The sequence below is a fragment of the Bubalus bubalis genome, chromosome 1 (genome assembly GCF_019923935.1).
Source record: "Bubalus bubalis isolate 160015118507 breed Murrah chromosome 1, NDDB_SH_1, whole genome shotgun sequence".
Classification (NCBI taxonomy): domain Eukaryota; kingdom Metazoa; phylum Chordata; class Mammalia; order Artiodactyla; family Bovidae; genus Bubalus; species Bubalus bubalis.
This window is the reverse complement of record NC_059157.1, coordinates 161234913-161243143: the sequence shown is the minus strand read 5'-3', so window position 1 is coordinate 161243143 and position 8231 is coordinate 161234913. Positions and strand designations below refer to the sequence as shown.

General features: G+C 37.4%; 1 pseudogene; it reads left to right on the top strand.

Moving 5' to 3' along the window:
• The first annotated feature begins 2296 nt into the window (after positions 1 to 2296).
• On the top strand, positions 2297 to 6106 carry LOC102410927 (annotated as a pseudogene).
• Positions 6107 to 8231: the final 2125 nt, after the last annotated feature.

The window sequence follows — 8231 nt, the reverse complement described above, 5'->3', positions numbered from 1 at the left end:
GATAGTGACTGCAGCCATCAAATTAAAAGATGCCTGCTCCTTGGAAGAAAAGTTATGACCAACCTAGACAGCATACTAAAAAGCAGAAACATTACTTTGCCAACAATGTCCATCTAGTCAAAGCTATATTTTTTCCAGTGGTCATGTACGGATGTGAGAGTTGGACTATAAAGAAAGCCAAGTGCCGGGGTCCAGCCCCGGCTGATCCAGGGTATTCAAAGTGGGGACAGCGTCGGCGACCTATTTATTTATTTATTCATCAAAGATATAAAGAATAATAGAATGAGGATAGCTCAGTAGGAAAATTCAGTGGAGAAAAGAGGCTGAGTAGCTTGGTTTACACTGGAGACCAATAAAACTTCAAGACAAGAAGCTTGCACCACTTACGTAGGCCGCAGGCGTCCTTCCGTTCTCCCGAAGGAGAGGAGACACTGAGGCCTCCCCGGTCGGATCTTAGAAGCCCAGGCATAATTAGTAAGCATGGCGGGTTCCGCACTCCAGATGGAGACTCAGCCAGAGGTTGAGAGAGAGAGAGACATGGGGAGACCAGTCTTTCGAGGAACTGATCCCAATTCTTTATTTTCCAGGGTCTGTTTTTATACACTGAGATGTTATACAAAAGCCAAGCGGGGTCAGCAGTCCTGACTTTTATTAAAGTCAGGTGCTTCATACAAAGGTATACAGAGGGTGTTACATCATCTTCTGGCCAAGGGGGCCTGCTGACAGTTTATGACCCTCTCCTTGTGACAGCAGTCAGTCAACACTTATTTCTCCAGGGGTGATTATTCTTAAAACAGATGCCACCCAAATAAAGTTACATTCCTATAGGGTGAGGGTGTAGTGGGTTTTAGTTAAGGAAAGAATTTACTTAGCCTAAGTTCTAACGTGATTTATATCAAAGGTTAATACTTATTTCTTCTATATATTCATTAATGTGTGTAAGGGCAGGGGATGTGGAGTCTTAGCAACAAACATTGGTTCAACAAATGAAAAACGCTTCACCAATACAATTTCTAATCAGCCCACTATACTTATACTAATGGTTTTCTAACTTTTCTAAGGAACCTGTTTTTAGAAGGTTTAAAGCATCTCGTGCCTCTCACAGTTGGGAGGCTGTGAGCAATCACATGTGGCCGGACAAGCCTGTCAGGCAGGCTAGAGAACCTTCAGAGGAGTTTGTAAGTTGAAACACTCCTATCAAGCACAGGAATTATTATTAACTGGAGCTCTAAGTTAACTCCTTCTCCGAAAGAGGTGGTGGGGGACAGTCCTCCGTAAAGTCAGAGGTGTAGGTGAGAGCACAAAGTAGTAAAGTAGGCAGGCTCTGGTTATGGGGGTAGATGCTCGAGGATTTCCAGGGGGACTCCTGAGACTCGATCCCGCCTTTGCGTATGTCGAGCCTCCTTCCTCATGACCTTTGCCATGGGCGGAGTGCCTCAAGCCGGCCCCCAACAGCCAAGCACCAAAGAATTGATGCTTTTGAACTGTGGTGTTGGAGAAGACTCTTGTAAGTTCCTTGGACTGCAAGGAGATCCAACCAGTTCATCCTAAAGGAAATAAGTCCTCGGTGTTCATTGGAAGGACTGAAGTTGAAGCTGAAACTCCAATACTTTGTCCACCTCATGCGAAGAAGTGACTCATTTGAAAAGAACCTGAAGCTGGGAAAGATTAAAGGTGGAAGAAGGGGGTGACAGGGGATGAGATGGTTGGATGGCATCACTGTCTCAATGGACATGAGTTTGAGTATACTCTGGGAGTTGGTGATAAAGAAGGAGGCCTGGCGTGCTGCAGTCCATGGGGTCACAAAGATCGAACACGACTGACTGAACTGAACTGAACATTTCAAAATAAACACGAATGCTACATTAGTTGGTTTCATGGTCAACTTTTAATTGATTGAGAATCACATCTTAGGATGGGTATCTCTGGCAAAATTTTACCAATAATAGTTACAGAAATGTTCCCCTACTATTAGCAAGTGTTGGAACCAGTAGCGAAATTTAGGCCTCACATTAGAATCCACAGGCTTAAGCCTCTCACCACTAGGGAGCAATCTTATCCTATGTATTGTCATGACTTTTTTTTATTAATGTATTTTTTTTTGTTTTTCCTGCAATGACCTTCCCCATTTATTGGCAGCTGTCAAACCTGAAGTCTTTGAATCACTCCATATAGAAACAGGAAGAGTGAGAATGTAGGGATTCCACCAATTAATCATATTTCTATCACATTTCACCCATATAGGTAGTCTTCCACTGCTCCTATTTACAGAGTAGACTTTCACATAAATTTTTTAATGTATGCAGAGTATACATCGGTGGATCTTCTGAATGGATGGATGGCAAACAAACTTGTTGCTGTGGCTGTAGGAATGGAGTAAGAGCATTATATTTGTGGGTTCTTTTTTTTTTTTTTTTTAATATTATGATTCTTGCCCTTGTGATAAACAATTTTGATTTCCAAAGAAGACACCTATGGCTTCAAAAGGACCGAGATCCTAGGAAGTTTTGATTTATGTTATTTTATTATCATTACATTATCCACTCTTCCTCAAAGGGGCCTAGTTTCTCTTTAACCTCTGTCATTGGAAAGACCTTTGAGAGGCAACACAGGCTGAACACCTCTGACAACATTGGCTGTGGTACTTCTAGAAATGCCTAGGAGCTTAATTACCCATTATACAATTGGGATGCTGTATTTGCTTGAATTGGTGATAAAAGATCAATTTTATAGATATTCTTTCTTTAAATTGAACTATTGATTTACAGAATTGTGTTAGTTTCAAGTATACAGCAGAGTGACTGAGTTACACATGTATATGTATATATACGTATATTTTCAGTTTATTTTCTGTTATAGGCTATTAGAAGATATTGACTATATAGATATTTTTAATTGTTGGAATATCAGATGCAAATATTGTGACCATCTGAGAATTTTAAGTCATTTTCAACATAAGAGAACTGAAGTACTCATGATTTTTGCCCAAATTCCCAATGATATACTGCAAAGACTCGGAAATGTCCAGTACTTTATGTTCTACTCAAAGCTTCTCTGTTCTTCTTTTCCAATGAATTTTTCCCTTATATTTTCTATCAATTAAGTCTATTTTGTAGAATTTTTACCTATATAAATTTCTAATATAAGACACCTATAAATCATTTGGTCTCAGATTTGCTGCTTTTAAAATCTGCTGTGCACTCCTAACAATGATTGTGAAAATATTTGTCACCAACTCCATAGAGAATCTGATAAATGCTATAGACCATCTCCCCCTTTATTGCACTTTTGCTGAAAATTTACCTACAATTTTATGAGCATAAACACTTAAACCTTAACTCTCTCATCTCATGGAACTCAACATTTTTAAAATGTTATAACAGAATCTACATTTTTTAAAAAATAGAAGTTAGTAGCAAGTCAAGGTATGATTGGTGAAACTAAAGATTTAAAGTATGATTTATTTTGTTCTTTGGACCTACTGGTTAAATTGAGAGATACCTGGATATATACAATTGAAGTTTAATCATATATGCTTTTGTTTCTTTCTCTCTCTGTCTCTTTTTTTTTCTGTCTGAAGCTATAGATTAGCTCCTCAATATCAGTTTTCTGTTGCCCATGAAGATGTCATTTCTGTGGTCAAATTCTTTCTACAAGATTAAATTCTTGCAAAATATGGAGTTGATCCCTCTAGAGTCTGTATTTCAGGTGATAGTTCTGGGGGTTTAATTGCAGCAAGAACAACTCAAATGGTATGTTTTATGTGTTGTATATTATACATATTTATAACACATGCACACATGCTGTAATTCTAACACAAAAGTATCATTTTCTTTGTTAGGATATTTTTATCGGTCTTATATTTAAACTGTTAAATGGAAAAAGAAAAACAAAAAAACCTTACTGTCCTTTTACATAATTTTACCTTAAGGCAAGGTGGCTTTAGAGCATTGAGGGAAATGAAGTATAATTGTAAAGAAGGCTCTTCATTAGTCACCAATTTTGAGAGAAATAGAACAATGTCTAGGAACCACTATTTAGTATGACAAGAGATTTATTGTTCTCATTAGGTAAATTGTAAAGTCTGCCAAGCACTTGGGATTACTGTAGTTCATGTATTTCAGTGGAATGTTAGCAGATAACATTTGGGCCATATAGCATGCTTGCACGGAAGAATTGTTGCTACTAAAAAGAAAAAAGGACAATGGCCATTGTTAAAACACTTGCTGTGTGCACTTAATAACAACTGTCCACAATAACTAATAAACTTGAAAAACAAATTTAGTACAATACATAATTCTTACCCCAAAAACCATTTTTCTGGGAACAAAACAATAAGCAGAAGGATTTAAAACCAGCAGGATTTGCTAACTCCTTTTGTAGGACCGCTTTTGCTATTAGCCTGAGAAGGTATTAGATGAGTCTCTCTGTCTCATTTTTATTTATGTGTGTGCTGTTGTTTCTTGCACTCTGTTTTTGAGATGATCCACTTGGTTTATAAAATACCTGTCTGAAGGCACTGGGGTGGGATCATGGGCATTAGAGAGATTATGTTAGAGAAATCTATCTTTCCTCATATTCTTTGTGGAATTGTGGCGCCCATTACACATTGAGTGTGCAGTTGGCTGGCTAACATGTCTCTTGTGAGGTTCCACTGGGGCTTATCTTCAGTTAATTCTCTCTTTAGAATTCCATGGATAGAGGAGCCTGGAGGGCTACAGTCCATGGGGTCTCAAAGAGTCAGACATGACTGACCAACTAAATCTTTCAACTTCACTTAGTGTGTCAGCTACTTGACTGAGGGGTTAACTTTAAGAAATATCCTTTAGGTACTGAGATTTTCATGTGGAGTGGCAGCTGGTGTATTCATTTCTACAGATGTCATTGTTAAGGACGTTGGTCTGTGGCTAGGTAATTGCTCCGCAGAGATTAGTTGTAGGTTTTCTCCTGTCGAGTGTATGCATAAAACAAAAGGAAAGGGAAATGTATGGTGGCTCTTCTCACTTCGTAGCTGAGATCTTAGGATACCACTTTTCTCTATAAGAAAGGGAAGCTCTAAATACGTGCTCCATGAAGACGAGATGTATATTAGAAATATTTCCTTTAATTTGGTCAAATTCCTTTTCAATTTAGATAATATGTGAGTTTGGAGATTGATATCCTATTACTGTATTCATTCTTTCTTCTCACTTAGGTCATGGTAGGTCAAAAATGATTTTTCAATATAGATAGTATTTCATCTTTCCTAGGAATCATATAATTTTTTTTATTTGGTGGTTATATGTGAATATGTGTATGTGTGTATGTGTGAATCATTACTGATGAAACTGGGATGACACACTTTAATGCCCTTAAAATACAAATATGATGAAAATAATTATTAGAAATTATATCATTTTCATAATTATTTACATCATAACAGCTAATTTGATTGGAATAAAGGCTACCACTCCTACAGTTTTGAAGCCTTTAACAGATTCAAATTTTATTGTATGTTTTTTCCAGATACATAATGATCCAGAATTCAAAAATAAACTGAAAACACAAGCTGTAATTTACCCTAGCTTATAGGTCATTGATCCCTCTATGCCATCTTACTAAGGAAATGAACATAGTCCATATCTGTCAAAGAAACTGGTAATCAAACTTGCATGCCTATATTTGACCCAGGATAAGGCACTCCCCCAGGCAGTAATAAAAAATAAACACATGCCTCATGGGTCAAGGCATCTGTTCAAGCTGGTTAACTGGAGCACCTTCCTTCCTGAGGAATACAAGAACTATGTATATACTGAATCACATCCTGGGAGACATAATTTTCCATATTCAGCACTTTTGGATAGTAGGTTATCACCCTTGGCAATAAATCATTCCCAGTTGCAAAAGTTGCCCTTTAATTTACTTCCTCATCTGTCAACATGATGTTCTAAGAGATGATGGACTTATATATGTCTCACAACTTCAAAATTTTGGAGTTAAAGTTTCTCATGACCATATGGAGGATGGAATCCATGGAGCTTTATCATTCATGGCTTCACCAATTTATTTACAGCAAGGCATTAGAATAAAAGATAAGCATATTAACTGGCTAGAGGAAAATCTATAAATAGTACATATAACTAACTTGCTAATAACTGTTATAGTCAAAAGGCTATGTTTTGAGATTTGTGAATTTAAGTGACAATATGCTTTTAGTTTTGATCAACCAAGGTTTAAATCAAGGCAAAATTACTGTGCATCTTAGAAAAAAGTAATTTCCCTAATCTTAGATCTTGCTAAAAGGAAGACTTTCACTGTATTTATCCCATTAAGTGTCATTTATCCTGTTTGATGCAAGTAAAATATTCACCAATCACAGTAAAGTATAAAAAGTAAGTATGATTATAAGCAAAATTCACATGAAAGCTTCCATTTATTGACAGGAATGGTAATGTATTGGTGACTGAAAAGAAATTTTAAGAAAGAAAAATTGAAATGTCTTTTAGATGGGGTGACAGAACACTACCCTCAAGTGTTTTTTGGTCAGTTAGTGGTCCATACATTAATTTTATCTACCCTATGTTAATCATTAGTTTTCTTTCACTCACACAAAGTCTGCTTTCAGACATATTGATAATCTTCTTTGCTTTTACAAGGAAATGATCAACATCTGAACTGTGCATTCTTTCAAAAGCCTCAATATTTAACTGTTAGAATACCAGACCAGCTGACCTGCCTCTTGAGAAACCTATATGTAGGTCAGGAAGCAACAGTTAGAACTAGACATGGAACAACAGACTAGTTTCAAATAGGAAAAGGAGTATGTCAAGGCTGTATATTGTCACCCTGTTTATTTAACTTCTATGCAGAGTACATCATGAGAAACGCTGGGCTGGAGGAAGCACAAGCTGGAATCAAGATTGCTGGAAGAAATATCAATAACCTCAGATATGCAGATGACAACACCCTTATGGAAGAAAGTGAAGAGGAACTAAAAAGCCTCTTGATGAAGGTGAAAGAGGAGAGTGAAAAAGTTGGCTTAAGGCTAAACATTTAGAAAACGAAGATCATGGCATCTGGTCCCATCACTTCATGGGAAATAGATGGGGAAACAGTGGAAACAGTGTCAGACTTTATTTTTTGGGGCTCCAAAATCACTGCAGATGGTGACTGCAGCCATAAAATTAAAAGACGCTTACTCCTTGAAATGAAAGTTATGACCAACCTAGACAGCATATTCAAAAGCAGAGGCATTACTTTGCCAGCAAAGGTCCATCTAGTCAAGCCTATGGTTTTTCCAGTGGTCATGTAGGGATGTGAGAGTTGGACTGTGAAGAAAGCTGAGTGCCAAACAATCGATGCTTTTGAACTGTGGTGTTGGAGAAGACTCTTGAGAGTCCCTTGGACTACAAGGAGATCCAACCAGTCCATTCTGAAGGAGATCAGCCCTGGGATTTCTTTGGAAGGAATGATGCTAAAGCTGAAACTCCAGTACTTTGGCCACCTCATGCGAAGAGTTGACTCATTGGAAAAGACTCTGATAATGGGAGGGATTGGGGGCAAGAGGAGAAGGGGACGACAGAGGATGAGATGTCTGGATGGCATCACTGACTCAATGGACGTGAGTCTGAATGAACTCCGGGAGTTGGTGATGGACAGGGAGGCCTGGCGTGCTGCGATTAATGGGGTCACAAAGAGTTGGACACGACTGAGCGACTCAAATGAACTGAACTGAACTGAACTGAACTGAAAGGTTTAGAAATATCAATCCTGAAGGTAGACAAGTTATTCCACTGATTTGTATGTATGAATTATTTATCCAAGAAGTTTCCTAACCAATTGTACATGGAAGTGAGAATTATGTATTCTATTATTTTGAACTTTTAGAGTGAATGATTTTTATTTTCACAAGGAGTTACATATATTTATTTATTTTATTTTTTTAAAATTTTATTTTATTTTTAAACTTTACAAAATTGTAAACTGATGATCTCCAGGCCTGTGGACTTCCCTGTGATGAGGGGGCCCAGATTAGTCCACTAACTCATGTTAGTCCACATCAACCTTACAACTAAAATTTATTACCTTTAGGCGACATCATAAGCAGTATCTAATTTTCTGAGGTCCCTGTGATGCTGCTCTTGCATGTGTTATTTTCTCTGTTCTGGGTCTTTTTTAAAATCTGAGTAAGCTTGGTACTGTGTACGTGTAATTGTATTTTGTTGTGTTCATTTGTTTGATAATTTAATTCC